The sequence below is a fragment of the Heterocephalus glaber genome, unplaced genomic scaffold (assembly GCF_053883595.1).
Source record: "Heterocephalus glaber isolate CG9 unplaced genomic scaffold, H.glaber_assembly_v1.0 deba00001463, whole genome shotgun sequence".
Taxonomy (NCBI): Eukaryota; Metazoa; Chordata; class Mammalia; order Rodentia; family Bathyergidae; genus Heterocephalus; species Heterocephalus glaber.
This window is the reverse complement of record NW_028258310.1, coordinates 18,144,807-18,166,598: the sequence shown is the minus strand read 5'-3', so window position 1 is coordinate 18,166,598 and position 21,792 is coordinate 18,144,807.

Sequence of the window (21,792 nt, the reverse complement as noted above, 5' to 3'; positions counted from 1 at the left end):
CTATCAAAAAGAAGCAAAGCAAAACAAAACAAAACAAAAACACAGCCTGGTAAATGAAATGACAGACAAATCCTGGTTGTAGGACTTACTACATGCCAGGCACTCTTCAAAGATCTTTCATTATTTCTCTGTTTTCCTTTAACCTTCACAGGAGGCAACTATTATTTTCTGCACTGAGGCTGAAGTGCAGAGGGGTGGAGGGACCTCTTCCAGGGGACCCAGATGTTGGGGGAAGGATGAGAAGCCAGGCAGTCTACACAGAGTCCAGAGGGGAACTAACCAGCCTGGGGCAGGGGAGACTGCATGGAAGGAGAGGCATCAAGCTGACCTGAAGGTCAAGCAGGCCACGCAGGAGTGCGCAGGGGGCAGGGACTTGCAGGCAGAGGGACCAGCATGGGATGGTTCCTTCTGCTACAGAAGGGTTGGAGTTTGGCCTGTTTTCCTCTGTCTTTAAAATGGGAGTCATGGGCTGGGGATTTAGCTCAGTGGTTCTGCCACCTGCTTCGAAAGCACAAGGACCCAAGTTTGAACCCCAGTACCAAAAAATACATAAATAAAAAATAAAATGGGAGTCATGTAAGGGCCAGGGATGCAGCTCAGTGGCACTGCACCTGTCTTGCAAACCCAAGGTTCGATCCCTGGTACCAAAAAAAAAGGGGGGCGGGGGGAGTCATGTTTAGTGGTGGTAATGATTAGGAGGACAAAACAAATGTGTATATAATGTGTAAAGTGTCTTGGGCCAGGGATTTAGCTCAGTGGTTCCGATGCTTGCCTCACAAGCGCAAGGACCCGAGTTCGATCCCCGGTACCAAAAAATAAAAAATAAAGTGTCCTACACAGTGCTCTGGTGCATGACCCTTAGTAAATTCACTTGTTTGTTCGCTCATTCCATTCATCCATCCAACACATTTTTTATAAAGACCCTATCATGAGCCAGGCACTGGGAATATAGTGAACAAGACCAGCTCCTTACCTTCATGGAGCTTCCATTCTATCAACCAAGACAGACAATAAACAAGGAAGCCAAAATAAATGTACCTATAACATAAGAACAGGTGGAGATGAGACGTTAAATAGGCTAAGGACATTGGGAAGGTTGAGGACTATTTTGGACAGGGAGGTCAGACAAGGCCTTACCGATGAGGTGACAAACAGACCTGAGCTGGGTGTGGTGGTGCACAACTGTAATCCCAGGACTCAGGACACTGAGGCAGGAAAATCACTGTAAATTCAAGGACAGCTTCAACTACATAGCGACACTCTTGGCAAAAAATAAAACCTATAATATAACAAACCGACCGAATATAGTGAGGGTAGGAGCCATGCAACTAGCCAGGCAAAGAGCTTTCCAGACCAAGGGACCAGCAAATCCAAAGGCCCTGCGACAGAGAGGCTGGTGTGATGGACAGGGCTCAAGGAAGACCTCGAGGCAGGAAGGAAGGAAGAGGAAGGCGGGGGGAGGGATAGTCAGGGTCAGATCATAGGAGCCTCCAGGGCCACGATAAGGACTTCAGATAGTGTTGTTAAGGAAATGAGAAGCGAGTTGGGAGATATCTGGGCAGACTTCTTCCCATGCCGCATACGGTTTGGTTCTTGCCTTCTAGTAGCACCCAATCTCCTGGGAAGAGATGACCATTAAACAACAAGCTAAACACAGCCTGGTGAGTGAAAGACGGATGAGCCATAATGCTAGGGCTCCCTCCACACCAGGAGCTTTGAAGCCGTGACTTACCCTATTTCATAGAGTCTTCACAGTATCTCTGGAGGAAGATGCTATTCCAGAGCCGGAAGTGCAGCAGGGTTAGACCTCCAGCCCAAGGCCACCCGGCTGCTAAGAGTTCTCAGTAAATTCCCTCTGGCTGCTGCACACAGGTGCCTGTACAGGTGCTGGAGGCCGAGCCTAGGCTAGGTAGAAATAATGCAGATGAGAGAGGGGATGGAAGCTGGCTTGGGGGAGGTGAGAGCTGACTGAATTCTGGATATGTTTGAATGCACACCTTTAATTTTTAATATGCTCTTTGCTGCTGGATTACATATAGGATGGGAAATAAAGAGAGAAGCCCAAGGTTTCTGGCTTGAGCTACAGGGTAAATCAAATCTCTGCTGTGAGACAGGGGAAGCTGCCGGAAAAGCAGGTGGGGGATAGAAAGTGGAGACTGGCTTGCTTAAAACATTTGAGAATGCGTGTTTATGAATGGGGGAGACCAGCCAGGGAATGCGGTGTGCCGGCCTTCCCACACTCCGCTGTCATGGGGGAGCATCTGCAGTTACACTAGCTGAAAAGTGCTTTTCAGGGAGACCATGTCGCACCCCACCCCACCACTGGGTTCTGACTGAGGCCTTAGCTGTGTGACCTTCTTACTTTGTTTTCACACCTTTAACTGTTTTCGCAGCTTTGACCCCAACACAGCAGTTTCAACTCCACTAGTGCTCCTAGGTCAAGGGTTGGCTTCCTGCCTTGAACTCTTTCCCTGACTCCCCTTGACCTCCCCCACACCCCTTCTGTCTGTCTTTGTATGTAAATTATGGTCTTGAGGCCCCCCGGAAGAAGGGAGAGGGGGTCACTGAGGGCCCGGGAGTGTGAAGTTTCTACTGTTGTCAGGGTAAGCCTGGCGGATTCAGGGAGGGGCGCTGTCATTAGGAAGGAAGCAGCAAGCGGAGGAAAGATCTCTATCGGGGCCATTTGTCTGTATCTCTTCCCCACATCCCCCGGGAGAGCATTCCAGGGGGCCGCAGCCCCTCCAGTCCCACCTCTGCCCGGGAGGGGAGTGTCTTCTGGCCTGAAAGGCACTGCACTTGCTAATCCGACTCATCTCACTCATGTTTCATTTGAGCAGTTTCTGCAGCTTTTTCTTTGATGAACTTTTATGATGTACACGAATGCATGTGGCCCACAGAGAGGGGTGTGTGTAGAACCATATCCTCAGAGGCCTGCTAAGGAAGACCATTTCTTTATCCTGAGGTTCACAGCTTACATTTCTCTTGGGTTTCAGCTCAAATATCACTTGCTCAGCTGGGCAGGGCACACACAGGCCTGCTACTGAGGAGACTGAGGCAGGGGAGTTCAAGGTCAGCCTGGGCAATTTAGGGAGACCCTGTCTCAAAAGAAAACAACATAGTTCTGCAGTTGTAGCCTGGTGTAAATGCCTTAGGTTTGATCGCTAGTACTGGAAAGTAAAATAAAAAGTTTGAAAAGGGGTGGGAATGTAGCTCAGGGGTAGAGAACTTGCCTGACATGTGTGAAGCTCTGTGTTCAATCCCTAATACTGCAAAAAGAAAAACAATCACTTCCTCAGACAGGTTTTCCTTGAGCACATTCTCTATCTATCCTGTTGCTTGATTTTATTTCCCCGTGCAATTTTCATCCTCTAAAATTATCCTGCATCTGTTTGTTCTGCAATTATCTGCTTCCTTCACTGAACACAAGCACTGGCTGTGCTCCTCCTGTCCATTGCAGAGGCCAGCACTCAGGCCTGTGGCCACATGGCCTAGGCCCAGCCGAGCCCGGGGAAGGCCAGTCAGCAGTGGGCCTCACTCCTTGTTTATGGGAAGAGGACCTCGTGTTAGGATTTTCCCTTTTGGGCCTGTGGGACCTCTGCCACCTTTTATCTGCAGGCCATGGCTCTAGGTGAACATTCAGCCCAACTTCCGGTACAGGACCCAGGGAGTGGATCTTTGCCAACCCTAGAGGAGGAGAGAGAAAGCCACACTGTCTCTTCTTTTCCAGTCAAGAGCATCCCGAGCCATCCCAGAGAACTTCCCTGGGCCTCTAGCACAGTGCTGTCTGCCTTGGCCCCTGCCACCCACTGTCTCTCTGCGGCTCTCTATCCCATCCACTCTGTTCCTCTACTTTGCTCTCCTTTTCCTCTTCTCTGTTCTGTCTTCTTTCATTTACTAAGCTCTTACCTCACCTCATTGTAAATGCTGTGCACGAAGACTCTTGCTGACTCCTGACCAGAGCCTGAAGGAGTTAAGTCATTATTGCCTTCACTTTTCAGACTTTTCAGGTGGAGAAACAGAGGCTCAGGGAGACTTTGTGACTTGTATGTTCACATACTGAACACATAACCTGGCCAAGATTTGAGCCTGGGCCCATCTCTGATGCTGAAACTCTATGCTGAGCCATGGTTCTCACAGACAGAGTCTCTCACCAGAACGGGAGGATCTCAAGTCTGCCACTTGGAAGGCTTCTTAGCAAGGCGGAGAGGAAGAGGAGGAAGGTGGAGATGACTTGGGCAAGCCGAGAGTGTGTCCAGGTGGTGGGGTGGTAGGCGGCCTGGTGAGGTCACACTACCTGGGCACCCTTCATCCACACTGGTGATCAAACCCGGGCCACCCTCTACCACTGAGGTACATCCTTAGCCTTTTTTATTTTTCATTTTGAGACAGCGTCTCACTAAATTGCTCAGACTAAACTTGAACTTGCAATCCTTCTGCTTCAGGCTCCTGAGTAGATGGGATTACAAGTGTGTATCTCCACACCCAACAAACATACTCTTTAAGTCCTACCTGATGAGGGGCTCAGTCTAGGCGCTGCCTACGGGCTGGGTGGTTTATGTGTAATACCAAAGCCAGAGAAGCGGGGAAATCACAGCTAGGGTGGAGAAAGAGTCACCAATTCACTTGGACAAACTGTCCACTAGGCTCACAGTGACAGAGGCCAGCACCACCAGACCTTTCAGTGGAAGAAGTGGTAAGGAGAACAGGAATGCAGCTTTCATTCTCCGTCAGACACAAGCTCCTCACATTGTAGGGGAGAGCGTGCAGCAGGACGCATCAGCCTACACTACGATCTCCTAGATTGCGCTTGCAAGAGGAATTCGGGGTGGCCTTGGGCACCGCAGCTCCCCAGCTGGCCTGGCAACAAGTTATTGTTAGACAGCAGCGGAAAATTCTCCTGATGTGTTACGTTACTGGCTGCGCCACTGAGGGGGCCGGTGAGCATTATTTACAAGGCTGGCTTATTCTATTCACAGCCACTGAAGCTAGGAGAGGCAGGATGGAGACAGAATCTAACAAGTGAGTTATTTATATCTACACCCCCGACCTCAGAAGGAAAATTCCCATACTTAGACATTCCTAGATGGCCTGCGACACAGGATATTTAAAGTAACAATGGGCCAAATTCTTGCTCACATTTTTGGCAGGGCTCCAGTCTGAAAGTCCACAAGAGAAAGACTTGTTGGGCTGTGAAGCTTTGCGGAGGGGGACTGTTTCTAATTCGGGACCTATTTAAGATCTGACTTCCTCCTTCCTTCCTGGCATTACAAGGAAAACATGATTTTGATTTTAGAGACAGCATTCCATGGGATCTACGTTGGAAGATTTGGGGAGTTGTGGCTCTGAAGCCCCTAACCTCATCTTTGAGAAAAATGGAGTTGTTAAGTAAAAGATTAGAAAACAGGTTGAAAACTCTGAGACTTCCTCCTACATTTCTTCTATCTAAGGGTGGAAATAGCCACTATCAATGGGCAGGCTACAGGCCAAATCCATGAAAGCTATAGATGATTGTACAGAGCTGGATGCAGCTCTACAAGACAATCACAGACCCACGGATGATAAGACTATAATGCTTGTTCTGAGGAAAGTCTCAGAAAGGGTAGAAAATGGTGACATCATACTCGCACATTTGAGGTTATTGTCAAGATAAGCGTATTGAGGTATGACTGGCATATATAAAAAGCTATACATATTTAACAAATACAGATCACTGAGGTCACTTTTTTTTGGCAGTACTGGGGATTTCACCTAGAGTTTTACTCTGAGCGACGTCCCCAGCCCTTACATTGCCCCAGGCTGGACCCCAACTTTCAACCCTCCTGGCTTAGCCTCCCAGCCCCAGATTACAGGTGCAAACCACCTTGCCCAGTGAGATAACTTCTGAAAGCTCTTCCCAACCCTATGATATTTCTGAACACCAGCCTTTAAAAAAAAACAAGTATGTCATTATAGTCTTTAGATTTTTTTCTTTTTAATAGCAAAACATTTATTGGTACATTTTAGATGTACATAACGATAACACTCATCATAGGGAATTTACGCCTGTACATGATACCTCCTGGCACTTTTTTTCCTATTTCTCCCCTCCACTCAAGCCTCCCTCCCTACCCTATGTACAAAAGCTTTGTTTCCATTTTTTATCTTTTCACTTTTTTTCCTTGTCCCTTCCTTCCTTTCTCCCTCACCCTCCCTTGTTCCCCTTCCCCTTTGAACATTTTCTTCCCATTTCCCAATATCTATTATACATTCTAGTCCTTATTTTGGTTTCTCACACCCGAGAAACAAAGCAACATTTAAACATGTGTGACTGATTTATTTTACTTAAGAGTATAGCCTCAAGGTGCATCCATTTAGCTAGAACTGTCCCAAGCTCGTCCTTCTTAATGGCAGAGTAGTACTTTATTGTGTAAAAAAACAAAACCAAACCCACATCATCTTTGTCCATTCATCAGTTGATGGGCATTTGGGCTATTTCCAAGATTTGGCTATTACAAAACTGTGCCACTATAAACATGAGAGTGCATATATCACTGTGGCATGATGCTTTTAATTCTTTTGGGAAGATATCGAGAAGGGGAATAGCTAGGTCAAAGGAAACCTCCAGTTTTAGTTGTTTGAGGATCTCCACAGTGATTTCCACAGTGGTTGCACCGGTCCACACTCCCACCACAGTGAAGGGTTCCTCTTTCCCCACAGCCCCACCAGCATTAGCTATTGGTTGATTTCATGATAGCAGCCATTCTTTCTGGAGTGAGGTGGAATCTCAGTATTGTTTTAATTTGCATCTCTCGAATGACCAGTGATGTTGAACATTTTTTCAATATTTATTTGCTGTTTGTACCTCTTCATCTTAGAAGTGCCTATTCATTTTAGATGCTCATTTTTGGATTGGGCCTTTAAACTTGGGGGTTCTGATTTTTTTGAGTTCTTTATATATTCTAAGTATTAGTCCTCTGAGGAACAGCTGGCAAAAATTTTTTCCCACACTGTTGGTTGTTTCTTCACTCTGTTGGTGGTTTCTTTTGCTGTGGAGAAGCTTTTTAATAAGATGAGATCCCAGTTGTTGATTCTATATGATATTTCCTATGCAATCAGGGTTTTGTTCATAAAGTCTTTGGCTACACCAATGTCTTCAAAGCTGAGTGTGGCGGTGTATGCCTGTAATCCCAACACTTGGAAGGCTGAGGCAAGAGGATCACTGTAGTTTGAGGCCAGCCTGGGTTACATAGTGAGTTTGAGGCCAGCCTGAACTACACAGAGAGACCCTGTCTAAAAAAACAAACAAAAACAAAAAAAAAGAAAAAGAAAAAACAAAACAAAACAATGTCTTCAAGAGTGCTACCTATTCTCTCTTCCAGCAGATTTAGTGTTTCTGTTTTAATATTTAGATCTTTGATTCCTTTTGATTTTGGTTTAGTGCATGGTGAAAGATATGGGTCTAGTTTTAATTTTTGACAAGTAGAAAGCCAGTTTTTCCAGCACCATTTATTAAAGAGGCTATCTTTTTTCCAGTGAAGGTGTTTGGCTCCTTTGCCAAAGATAAGGTGGATGAGTATGTCTGGAATTGTTTCTGCACCTCCTAATCTGTTCCATTAATCTTTGAGTGTGTTTATTTGCCAGTACCATGCTGTTTTTATCACGGTAGCTTTGTAGTATATTTCAAGTCAGGAATTGTGATGCCCCCAGCTTGCCTTTGGTGCCCAGAATTGCTTTTACTGTTCTAGGTCTCTTCTGTTCCAAATAAATTTTAGGATTGTTTTCTCTAATGTTGTGCGATACTATTGGTATTTTGATCAGTATTGCATTAAATCTGTATAACAATTTTGGAAGTATGGCCATTTTCACTATATTGGTTCTTCCTACCCAAAAACAAGGGACATCTTTCCATTTTCTTTCTTATTTTTTTGGTACCAGGGATCAAACTCGGGACCTTGTCCTTATGAGGCAGGCAGCAGCACCACTGAGCTAAATCCCCAGCCCTATCTTTCCATTTTCTGATATCCTCTTTGATCTCCTTTTTCAGAGTACTGTAGTTTTCAATGTAAAAGTCTTTTATTTCCTTCATTAGATTGATTCCTAGGTGTTTCTTTTTTTGGTTGTTTTTTTTTTGGTACCAGGGATTGAACTTGGGCCCTTGTGCTTGCGAAGCAGGCGCCAGAACCACTGAGCTAAATCCCTGGCCCTGGTGTTTCTTTCTTTGTTTGAATGCTACTGTGAAAAGTGTGAATTTATTTCTCTCAGTGAGTTTATTTGTATACAGAGATGCTATTGATTTTTTAGTGTTGACTTTGTATCCAGCTATGCTACTGAATTTGGTTATTAAATCTAGAAGTCTTTTGGTGGAGTTTTTGGGGTCGTCTATGTAGAGTATCATGACATCCACAAATTATGATAATTTAACTTCTTCCTTTCCTATCCTTATCAGTTTTATTTCTTTCTCTTATTTAATTGGTCTAGCTAATGTTTCCATAACTATATTGAATAGGAATGGTGATAGTAGACATTCTTGTCTTGTTTCTGATTTTAGAGTGAAAGCTTTCAATTTTTGACCATTTAGTATGATGTTGGCTGTTAGTTTGCCATAGATGGCTTTTATCAGATTGAGATCAATACCATATATTCCAATTTTCTGTAGGGTTTTTATCATGATTGAGTGTTGGACTTTGTCAAACACTTTTTCTGCATTGATTGAGAGGATCAGATGGTTTTTGTTCTTGGCTCTGTTAATATAGTGTATTACATTTATTGATTTGCATATGTTGAACCATCCCTGCATCCCTGGAATGAATCCTGCTTGGTCATGGTACATAGTCTTCTTGATCATTTGCTGCATTCTATTTGCCAGTATCTTTTTGTTTTTGTTTGTTTTTTGGTACTCAGGATCAAACTCAGGACATTGGACTTGCCAGACAGGTGTGGTGCCACTGAGCTACATCCTCGGCCCCCCTTTGCCAGTATCTTTTATTTTTTGCCACCATCTTATTGAAGATTTTTGCATCTATTTTCTTTTCTTTTCTTTTTTTTTTTTTTTTGTTACTGGGGATTGAACTCGGGTCCTTGCACTTGTGGGACAGGCGGCAGAACCACTGAGCTATATCCTCGGCCCATGCATCTATTTTCTTTTTTCTTTTTTTTTTTTTTCAGCTATGTTCTTTAGGGAGATTGACCTATAGTTCTTTCTTTTGGTTACATACTTCTCTGGTTTTGGTATCAGGGTAATGGTTGTTTCCAGGAATGAATTTGGGAGTATTGCTTCCATTTAAATTTCATTAAAGAGTTTGATGCCACCTGCTTTGCAAGCTCAAGGTCCCGAGTTCGATCCCTGGTACCAAAAAAAAAAGAGTTTGAGGAGTAGTGGCATTAGGTATTCTCTAAATTTCTTGTAGAATTCAGCAGTGAATCAGTCAAGGCCTGGGCTTTTCTTTGTTGGTAGGTTTTTAATTACATCTTCAATTTTACCTACTGATATGGGTTTATTTAGAATTTTTATATCTTCTTGATTCAGCTTTGGCAATTCATACATATCTAAGAATCTGTCCATTTCTTCTTCTATATTTTCCATCTTATTAGAATACAAGTTCTCAAAGTAGGTTTTTTTTTTTTTTTTTTTGGACCGGGGATCGAACTCGGGACCTTGCGCTTGCGAGGCAGGCAGCGGCACCACTGAGCTAAATCCCCAGCCCCTTCAAAGTAGGTATTGATGATCTGGATTTCGGCAGGATGTGTTGTGATCTCACCCTTTTCAATCCTAATTGCATGGATTTGAGTCTTTTTTGTTTTAGTCTTTCAAAGAAACAACTCTTTGACTCATTGTATTGTTTTCTTAGTCTCCATTCCATTAATTTCTGTTGTGATCTTCATAATTTCCTCTCTTATTTGAGCTCTGGGGTTAACTTGTTCTTCTTTTTCTAGAAGCTTGAGGTTCAGGATTAGATTATTTATTTGAGCTCACTCTGTTTTTCTGATGTGAGAATTCACTGGTATAAATTTTTCTCATAGGATTGCTTTCATTGTGTCCCATAAGTTCTGGTGTGTTCTATTGGCATTATCATTTAATTGTAGAAAACATCTAATTGCTTCTTGAATTTCATCTGTGACCTGTTGCTTGTTCAGGAGGGTATTATTTAATTTCCATGTGTTTCTGAAGTTCTTATGGTTTCTTTTGCCATTGATTTCCAATTGTATTTTACCATTGTCTGATAATACACATGGGAAAATTTCAATTTCTTTACACTTACTTAAGCATGTTCTAAGAGCTAGTATGTGGTATATTTTGGAGAACATCCCATATGCAATTGAGAAGAATGTGAATTCTGATGTTGTGGGTGGAACGCACTGTAGACATCTAAGTCCACTTGTTTCAAAGTTTGGTTCAGTTCTGGTATTTCTTTGTTGCTTTTTATCTGGTTGATCTTTTTGTGACAATGGGGTATTGAGGTCCCCCATTACAATTGTATTAGTGCTTATTTCATTTTTCGTGTCTATTAATATGTTTTATATAGTTGGGTGTGCTGGTATTTGGTGCATATATATTTACAATTGTTATCTCTTCCTCTTCATTTGTTCCTTTTACAAATATGTTGCGATCTTCTTTGTTTCTCTTGATCAGTCTTGGCTTGAAATCCACTTTGTCTGCAAATAGAATAGGTACCCCTGCTTTTTTTCTGGTTTCCTGTCACATGGAGAATTGTTTTCCATCCTTTGACTTTCAGTCTATGAATTTCTTTTTGAGTTAAATGTATGCAGCATATTGTTGGGTCTTGCTTCTTGACCCATTCTGCCAGTCTCTTTCGATTGCAGAGTTGAGAGCATTAACATTGATGATTCTAACTGATATGTATTGACTTATCCTTGTCATGTTATTTGCCTGTTGTTGGCTCCCTTTTTCCTCCTCTGCTGAATTTCTTGCCTTGACTGGCGGATTCATTTTGTTGGGGTTGTAATCTTTGTTGTCTCTTTCTAGAATGTCCTTCAGAAAACTTTGGAGTGCTAGATAGATGTTCATGAATTTCTTCAAGTGTTATTTGTCGTGGAAGTATCTTATTTTTCCATAAATTTTAAAAGATAGTTTTGCAGGGTACATCAATCTGGGTTGGAGGTTTTTTTTTTTTAGGGCTTGAAATACTTCACTCCAAGCTCAAGGAGCCTAGAAGTTTTGTGCTGAGAAGTCTGCTGTGATTCTGATGGGCTTTCCTTTATAGTTGATTTGTTTCTTTTCTCTAATAGATTTTAATATTCTGTTGTGTTGGATTTCTGGAATCTTGACTATTACATGCTTTGGTGTAGATATTTTGATCATGGCTAATTGGAGTTTTAAAGATGGATTATTTTTGGGGGGGTATTGGGGATCGAACTCCGGTCCTTGTGCTTGTGCAGCAGGCGGTAAAACCACTGAGCTCAATCCCTGGCCCTAATTGAAGTTTTATATGCCTCACTTATCTGTATGTCCTCACATTGGCTCATTCTGTTACATAGACTTTCAATGGAATTTTTAATCTCCTGGATATCTGTTTGAATCTGTTTCATGGATTCCATTTCTTTCTTATGTTGGGTATTAATAGTTCCTATCATTTCCCTAAGCTCTTCTTCTTCCTTTTTTTAAAAAAACTGTATCTGCTCTAGAGTCACTAAACATGTCGTTCATTATGGTCACCATTTCTGTAGTTGTCTGAGATATTATTTTTGATTTGATTTTTTTCTAGAGCCTCATTCATCTTCTTTGTTACTTCTGCTATTACCATTTCAGAGTCAAAGTCGGTGGCTTTCAGATTATTCTACTTTGTTGCCTCCTGGGTTTGCCTTTGGTGAGATGGAAGTCTGGGGTTGCATCTTGCTTAAGCGTCTTTTCGTTTTCTTTTCTTTTTCTTTTTTTAGTTTAATTCCTGGGTTGATGCTTGTAAATTGCTTATGAGTAGCTTTATTACTAGTATTTAGATCCCTTACCAAGTGATTACTTCTCAGAGATGTCTTTCAGGTGTGGTTGGCTTTGGGGTTTTGAGTCTGTTGTAAGAGCCTACATCTTAAATTTATCAGGGATGAGAATCATACCACAGTGATATATGTGCACCCGTGTTTATAGCAGCACAGTTTGTAATAGTTAAAACTTGGAAACAGCCCATTTGCCCATCAACTGGAGACTGGATAAAGAAGATGTGGGTTTTTTTATAAAATGAAGTACTACTCAGCCATAAAGACTGAGAAACTGGAGACATTTATAGCTAAGTGGATGCACATTGAGGCCATACTCTTAAGTGAAATAAATAGGACACACTTGTGTAAATACCAAATAGTTTCTCTGGTGTGAAAAACAAAAGTGTGAATAATCAAAATGTATCATTGATATTGTGCAATAGGAAGAAAATGTCTAAAGGAATAGGGGAAATGGGAAGGGAAGGGGAAAGGAAATAAAGGAAAAGAAAAAATATGAGAAAAGGAAAACCATGGAAACAAAGTCTTTGTAAATAGGGAAAGGTGAAGAGAGTGAAGGGAGGGCAGGCGAATGGGGAAAAAATAAGAACCAAGATACATCATGTAAAGGTACAAGCACCCAATGATGAATGTAACTGTATTGTAGACCTAAAATGTACCAATAAACTAAATGGGAAAAAAAAATTTGTCGAGGATGAGAAATTGCTGCCTGTTTGGTCTAGCCCCTGGTTCTTTGGCACTGGCCTATCTTACTGTTTATGACTTTTAGGTAATCTCAGTCTTGGTATGCCAGAAGGGACAACTGATTAAAACAATTATGTCACTTTGGCTAAAGTAGTACAATCAGCAATAACAATAGCATCAAACACTGTCAGAGACTCTTGTAGTAAGTCTCTAGTTTTTATTTGTCTAGTGTGTGATGCAGCCCTGAAAAAAATATATATTGAGACAGAACTAAGAGAGAGAAAGTGAAGTGTCAGGACGACCAATGTTGGTGTAACCGATAAAGGCCCTGGCCAGTCTCAAGCACTGACTTTTATTGGCAATTAATTAGGGTAAAGGTGACGTGTGGTTATTATGGAAATTAATGTAAACAAAGCTTATAAAGGACAAGACAAAGCATTTTTGAATTAGGAACAGAATAGACAAAATATGCTTGTAATTAGAACTTTTTTTTAGTCTGAAAGTTTTAGCTGTGGGAATGGAATTTAGGTGTGAGCTATTTTGACCTCAGCATGTAGGCTTTGGCCAGACTCACTTTTATAGACAAGTCAATTGTGGGGTTAACTTTTTATAGCCTGCCTTGGGCATAATCAATATTATAGTCCTCTTCAAAACACAGCCTAGAAAATGACAAACTGTGGTCACTATTAATATTCCACCTTTAACCATATTAACTATATTTGTGGTTATATTAAAAAAAAACTAAAATAAACCAGAAAATTATATACAGTAAAGATACCCTCAATATGGTAATTTTACCCTCAGGAGAGAAAATTTAAAAGGGGCTGGGGGAAAAATAGAGAAATAGAGGAAGAGGAAGCAATTAGAAGCAAGGCTGGAGAACAAAGGAAGATTATGCAAATTTTGGGAAACTGGTAAAGACCAGAGGGGAAAAAAATAAAGAAAAGAAATAAAAACAAGAACAGAAAAACAAGAAAACTAGAAACAATGTTCACAGTGATATAAAAACAAGAACAAACAATCAAGAAAAAAACCCCAACCAAACAAAAGCAAAACAAAAAAAGAAAAAGAAGAAAAAAATGTCCACTTCAGAGCATGTTTGTGCTGTCGCTGCTAGACAGAGTGGGCAGACAGAGCCCCGATCCATATTGCTTAATCCCATGAAGCCAAGGTAGATTTAGGCGATGTAGTGGATAATTCCAGCAACCCTTCCCCTTTAGTTCCAGTGAATTTCAGGCTGATTTCTAGCTGTAAGGCTCAAACTGGATTTTTTCAGCTTGCAAAGGTCCACGTGCCTCCTGCTGGCTTGAACTTGGCCCCCTGCCACCTTGAACTCTGCTCCTTGACCTCCTGGTGACTTGAATTCAGTTCCACCTCATCCTGACACTGGGAGCTGCTAGATGGAGCCATCCCACAGCTACTCTGAGTTCCAAGTTCAGTTGTCTCCAAGATGGCTACTGGTCAAATGCTCTCTCTTAGAGGACATCTGAACCTGAATAATGCACCAGCCACTGGTGTCTGCTGTGTCCACAGCTTTGTTCCACTGGTGCATTTTTTCTTTCTTTTTTTTTTTTTGGTACTGGGGATTGAACTTGGGTCCTTGTGCTTGTGCAGCAGGCGGCAAAACCATTGAGCTAAATCCCCGGCCCTGGTGCATTTTTTCTTGAAGTCCTCTGGGGTTGCCAGTAGTCAATGTGCATGTGCAGTTTCCAGCCAGCTCTCCCACACAGTGAGTCAGGGCTCAGGGAGAAAGTATTGTTTGCCACCTCCTTCTGTGTTGAGATCTGTCTCTTCACTCTTCCGGTGGGCTTCAATTCTTGCTTCAGATCCTTGCGTGGTCTTAGGGACCCACTTCCCCTCTTCTCTTCCTCATGTTGCTATATTCTAGCATCTGGACCCCAAATCTTAGAGAGGCTGTTTCTCTGCTGTTCACCATTCTGCCATCTTCACAGAAGTCCTTTTGTTCTCATTTTAAGGATGAAGAACCTGGGCATGTTAGTATGTGTCTGTAATATCAGCAATTGGGAGGTTTGGGAGTTCAAGGCCAGCCTGGGCTACACAGTGAGATAAAGGAAGAAAAAAAGGGAGGGAAGGAGACAGAGAGAGAGAGGGAGGGAGGAAGGAAAGAATGAAAGAAGGAGGGAGGAAGGAAAGAGTTTCCCTGCACCTCCCTCACCCACCCAGCCCCCCAGCCCCAGATTTCCCTTCACATCTAGTTGGCCAGCACTGAATCACATACCCATGTGTGACCCAATCCAGGGAACGAGGCTAGCTATGATTTGATTAGACTCTTCCTGGTTTATCTCTGGTACAAGGAATAGAATTCACTCAGCAAAAGGGTGGACTCTGAAATAAAATCCGGGCAGTGAAAAAAACCAGGCATGGATATCAGCTAACTTGTTTACCACAATAATTATAAGAGCAAACATTTGGAGGCAACCCAAATGTCCATTAATAGAGGATGGATTCGTTCATAAAATTAAAAAAGAAAACTATTGATAACCAATGTGCCAGGCAATTTCTTAGAATCTGCAGATACAGCAATAAATACAACTGCCTTTGAAAGGAGAAAGACAGTAAATAAAGTAATAAAGTCAACACGCACATATTTATATATAGAAATAAAATTGCAAACTACAATAAGCACAGTGAGGGAAAAGAACAGGGCCACAACAGAGTGGCCCAGAAAGTCTCCCCAAGGAAGTGACAGTCCAGGTGAAGCAAGGCATGCCCATGGGATGGGGCAGTAGGAAGTGTTCCCCACAGAGGCAGTGTGGTGCCTGTTGATGAAGCCCGGGATGGTGTGGAGGGGCATAAGCTGAGGACAGGAGATGTGGCTAGTCCAAGATTAGGCAGATCTTATATATACTTCTGTAAGGAGCTTGCGTTTGGTTCAGTGAAAAGAAATAATTTTAAATTACAAGAGAATTGCAACCCCAGCGCTCAGGAGTCTGAGGCAAGATTGACACAAGTTTGAGGCCAGCCTGGGCTACATAGTAAGTTCAAGGCCAGCCTGCACTAGAAAGTGAGATCCTGTTGCAAAAAAAAATTGGAAAGATAGTAGAGAATTCCCCTATATTCTTCCTCCAGCTTCTCCTAATATTGACATCTGACATAACTATGATACATTTACCAAAACAAGAAATTAGCATTGGCACAATGCTACATAGACTTTCATTAGTCTTTTATTCCAACTTTTTAAAAACTTTCAACTTTATTCATATTGCATTAGTTTTTCTCCTAATGGGCTTTCTCTGTTCCATGAACCAGTGCAGTATTCCATGTCACATTTAGTCATCACATCTTTCCCAGTCTGTGTTCATCTGTCTTTTCTTATTTTATAAGACCTGCTCACTTTTTGAAGTGTGTACCAGTCAGGTATGTTGTAGAAATGTCCTTCTATTTGTGTTTGTCTACAGTTCTCTCAGTATAGTTATGCACTGGGAGGAAGAATATTAGAGGTGAAGTGTCCTTCTTGCATATGATATCCAGGGTAGCAGATCTCATGACTCACCACTGGTAATGTTTAACCTTGATCACTTGGCACCTGTCAGGCTTCTCCCCTGTAAAGTTGCTATTTTTCCCTTTCCATATGCTGTTCTTTAGAAGCAAGTCAGTAAGTTGAGTGATAAGAAAGGACAGGTGGAATGCTCCACATTGTGAAGACCTGGAGCTGACCACCCAGTGAAATCTGTGGATTTTAGATAACAGACTTTTCTCTTTTCTCCTGTCTATTTCCTTTCTTTTCTCCTGTCTTTTTTTCTTCTGCTGCTTTTCTTTTTCTTCTTTTGGTACTGGGGATTGAAGTCAGGACCTTGTGCTTTCGAGGCAGGTGTAGCTGAGCTACATCCCTGGCCCTCTCCTGTCTGACTTTAAGGTGACTCCCATACCATCTAGGATCTTGCCTTTACTCAAAGTTACACCACTTGGCAGATCCTTTGGGGAGAGAGGAATCTCCTGTGCTCCTCAGTGACCCACCCTGCCACTCTACACTCCCCAACCACACACACACTCAGGGACCAAGCGAGGCCCCCATTTTTGATCACTGGTCTCCATGGACAGGGCAGCAGAGGGTGTGGCTAGTGGGGTACTCCTGGGGTTTGGGCTGGGTGTGAGAGTACAACATATCCCAAAGGAAGATCTAAAGACGTAGTGATGAAGTCATAAATGCAATGCAATCCAATGCAATGTTAGCTATTAGCCAATATAGTGGTGCACAGCTGTAATTCCAGCTACTCAGGAGGCTGATGCAGGAGGGTCACAAGTTTGAGGCCAGCCTGGACAACTTAGCATGACCCTGCCTGCAAGTAAAATAGAAAGGCCTGGGGATATAGCCCAGTGGTAGAGCACTTATCTAGCATGTGGGAGAAGGCATTGGTTTCAATCATCATAAAAAACAAACAAACAAACAAACAAAAAGGAGAGAAGGGAGAACTAGAAAGATATGAAAAGATGCCTTTGTGTCATTAAGCCAGAAAAGTAGTCTGCAGAATGTGTTGGTGCAGTGTGATCCTATTTACAGTTTTAAAGATGAAACAGCAATGCCTAGCACATAGTGGAAACTCATAATTTCTTAAAAGAATACATGAGCATATGGTAGGAAGTATCACTTTTCCCATTGTTTTACTTCTCATAATGGGCACATAATTTTTGAGAATAATTTGACTTTAAAAAATATGTTTAAAATCTATGTATCACCTTGATTCTTTTTCTCCAAGCTGATCAATAATAATTCTTGGCTGGGGATGTAGCTCAGTGGCACTGAGCTTGCCTCGCAAGCACAAGGTCCTGAGTTCGATCCCAGGTTCTGAAAAAAAATTCTTATGCTGGCCCAGTCTAAGCAGCAAATGTTCAATGCTGATCTCTCGTAAGTACTTCTGGTGGCCATGTGCTACAAGGGCCAGGAGAACCAGATGGCATAAATTTCTAAACTGGCTTTCTCCTTAGGAATCTTCTGATTTGCAAACTACTGGCCCCAAACTTTCACAGCCCATGAGTGATACCAGAGTAAGGCCGGCAGTCAGGGCTTTTGATTCAGGCCCTTCCACCCACACCTCCGCTGTGACCCTGCTGACAAGGGTGGGTGCTCCGGTAGGAAGCTGAGGCTCTGAAATTGAGCCTGTGTGACCTTAGGCATACACCTATACCTTGTACAGCCCTGTGCGTTCATCTGTAAAGTGGGGTAAACTACTGATACAGTGTGGGGACTAAAGAAAATGATAGATAAAATACAACTTATTTGGGGGGCTGGGGATGTAGTCAGTGGTAGAGCAAGTGTTGAGCATGTGTAAGGCCTTGGGTTCCATGCCTAGTTCCCCCCACAAATGTACTTAGTTGGTTCACACTGTGCTGTGTACCTTGGCAAGGGTGAAACTCAAATGTCAGCCTCAGGAGGTGGGAGCTGGTACTAATGTTCGTATCATTAGGATTGTGTAGTGGAAATGTTACATTCTATCACTTGGCTAGTGTCAGGACAGAAGTGTAGTCTAAGGTTGTTTACCCAACCCTCTTTGAACCTCCCCATAGTATTAATTAGCATATTTAACTAATAATTTTTTCCTTTTTGGTTTTTTGAGGCAGGGTCTCGCTGTGTAGTTGAGGCCAGCCTTGAACTCACTATGTAGCACAGGCTGGCCTTGAACTCATGGCAATCCGCCTGTCTCAGCCTCCATAGTGCTGGGATTACAGGGATGTGCCCCGATGCCTGGTTTACAAATAATTATTGAATGCCACTCACACCAGGTGCTGTGCTGAAAGCTCACCAACAGGTATGAGGTATGCTGAAATAGTGATCCCTCAGCTTCTCAGGGCAGTGGGTGTGTCCTGGGGAGGACAGAGGCCCAGTCCCACTGCCTTCCACTCCACCCTGACCACTTTGGCTTTCTGGTCCCTGCTGCACCCGACTACTCCAAGGCTGGCACAGAGGATCATGTCTGCCCTAGAAGCACAGAGGCATGGCCCACACCCTTTACTCTGTGGACACATGCATCTCTACTCCACCACTCACATATCCACCAGACCCTGATTTTTAAAATTATCTGAAGCCATTTATAGCTTCCTCTCTCCCTTTCCTGAACACTGCCACTTGCCATCCCAGCCCGAATAATTCCATTGGCAAGGAAAGCAGGAAGGCTGGCCCGGGCAACGTCAGGAGGGTTGGAGGCAATGTTGTGTGGTCATAGAGGTTCCCTCCTGCTATCAGTTTGACAATGGGGACTTAGTATGTCACATGATATGTGCGGTGCACTTCTGAGACCTGGGTTCAAGTCCTATCCTGGTTAGAGTCCAAGTAACCTTGGTTAAACTGTCTCCTGACTTCTGTGGAAACCCAAGTGGGAAGGAAGCTTCAGTTTGGAGACCCAGGTGGGCACATCAGGGTAAGTGACCATTGGAGTGGGTGGCTATAAAGGGGCTTTAGTGTTCACCATAGGCGGAGCCTCTGAGGTCTACCGCTTACCAGTTGTGTGCCCTTTGACAAGTGACTTAACCTCTTTAAGCCTTGATTTTCTTTTTTTTTTTTTTTTTTTGGTAGCGGGGATCGGACTCTGGTCCTTGCGCTTGTGCAGCAGGCACCAAAACCACTGAGCTAAATCCCCGGCCCAAGCCTTGATTTTCTTATCTGTAAAATGAGACCAATTGCATCAACCTAATTATACAACTGTAAACAAAAATGTTCATCTGTGCTCTGAAGTGATACCTTTTGGAATTATTTCATGATTTCCCTGAGGGCTTCATAGAAGCATCAAGTCTGCAGGTTTTCCAACTACTGGTTCCCATCAGAACCTCAACTCATCCTCCATGACCTTGGTCTGTAGATGAAGGAACACTGTCCCTCCACCATGCCAGATGAGGGAAGCCAGTCAGGAATGTGCCTGCGTCTCTTCATGGACAGGGAAGGGGACTGGGCCTAAGGGAGTCGGTGGGAGAGGAAGAGAAGAGGGAGGGTTCCAGGACTTGCAACAGTTAAATGTTAATATAGGTGTCTGCGAAGGAAGTTCTAATGACAGCAGGAACGGAGGAGTTTTCCATCATCTCCTGCTTAACACATACAGCTGTATTCATAATTACCCCTTGCCTCGGGCCTGGAGGCCCAGGTGGGCTCCAGAAGGCCTGTGCCACTGCCAGACTGAAAGTCCTTAAAGAACATCATGTAGACAATTGGAATGCCATTTATCGTTCAAAACACAATAAAACCCTGAGCTCTCTTCCTGTCTTAGAGACCCATAAATTATGAAAATTATACCTGCCCCGGGCTATGGACATATTGTTTTATTAAAGTTCCGATGAATAAACTTAAGGCTCTTAAAATTGTCCTCTTGACTTTCATCTAGCACACACCTCCAGCACGGAGCCGGCTGCCTGGGTTCTACAGATTTGTACAAGGCTCCTCTGGAAAGCTGCAGGTTCCTGGGGCAGGAGAGGCTGGCTGGAGTAAATGGAGACCTCCTGCCCAGATGACATGGCTGCAGGGGCTGGGGCAGACGGAGAGGGTCCTAGTTGTCACCAGAGCTACCCTCCACCAAGACCATTCCCTCTTCTCCGAACGTGTAGGGGGTGTGTGGTTATAGACTTGAAAAGGGTTGAATTGTGCTTTACATCGGGTCACTGGGAAGCCTTCTAGCTACTCCATCCTGTACTTTCTCCTTTCTCCCTATTCAAGTTGCTAACTCCTTCAGCTGTTTTTACATTTCACCCCGCAAGCCAGGCATGGTAATGCATGTCTATAGTCCCAGGCCTCTAGGAGGCTGAGGCAGGAAGACTTCAAGTTCAAACCAAGACTGGGCAATTTAGCAAGACCTGCCCCAAAATACAAAATAAAAAGGGCTGGGAATGTAGCTCAGTGTGAAAGCCCCGGGTGCAACCCCCAATACCACAAAAAGCAGATACTCCATCCCTTAATCACACTTTGGGAGTACACATTACTTCAACCCCCATTTTACTTCAACCCCCATTTTAGTCTCTAAGAAAAGTTCGGTGCCAGGCAAGAAACTGTTCAACAAATGCTAACCTTTACTGTCACCCCAAAGCTATTTCATACTGGGAACTAAGAGGAACTGGGCCAAGTGGGTAAAGATGAGAGAAACACTCATGGAAGTTCTTCTGTGGATACTGCTTAACTCATTTTTCCAGGAGCATTTGGATGGATGGGACTTAGAGCACCTAATGCCCTGTGGAGGAGGTGGTTTTTAATCCCAAACCCCAACAACAATTAGACAAACCATGGGAGGGCCCACTGTGTGCCCCACCCACAAGGAGACCCAAGACAGAATCGAAGTGTGCCAGACCTTAACTGAGACTGAGCTGATTAACTGGAGACAATTATCTCCAAGTGTTGCTTACTTACCTTGTTGGTGAAGACAGACTGAGCACTGAACTATGGGGATGGGGCAGGCCACATGGTCGGGTGACAGAGGGAGGCCTAAAACTATCTTCATCCCAGATACTCTACTGCAGAGAAGACCACACTGAAGAACATCCTTTGTGTCTTCCACGGCAGTGACCAGGGGCTCCTAGGCTTGCATTTGGATGTCACCAAGATGCCATAAGGCCACACTTAGTGACCAAGAACTGGACTTGAGCATTCTGATCTCTCCCGCCACACCTTCCCCCATATATTGGTAACTCTTTAATTATTTTTTTTGGGGGGAAACAAGAGGCATAGTTACAATCTCACTATGATTGGTACATGAATTAAAGGTAATTTGAGAAGAGGCTGGAGCTCCTGAGTGATGGTGTTGATGAGGGGGAAAAGGAACCAAATGGAAGGTCCAGGAGGGCAACAACAAGTTCGCACATGTATGGATGGCTTAAGAGGGCAAAGGACTGGTTTGGGGCACTATCTATCCATCCTGTTGAATTAAGGAAATCACCAAAGGCTTTTGCTTGGCTTGTGGGGTACTAGGGCCAACATGGGGAGAGCTGTGGAATTTTCAGAAAATGGACAGGCTTGATCACTCTTCCCAGCTTTCCTGTTGTTACCAAAACATCCAGTGTACAGGACAGCTGGCCCAGGAAATAGGGCTTTGCAGCATCTGGCAGGACTCAATCTGTGATCCTAGCTACTTGGAGGGTGAGACAGGAAGATTGCAAGTTTGAGGCTAGCCTGGGCAACTTAGCAAGACCCTGTCTCATAATTTAAAAAAATAATAAGATAAAAAGGCTGGGAATGCACCTCCCCGA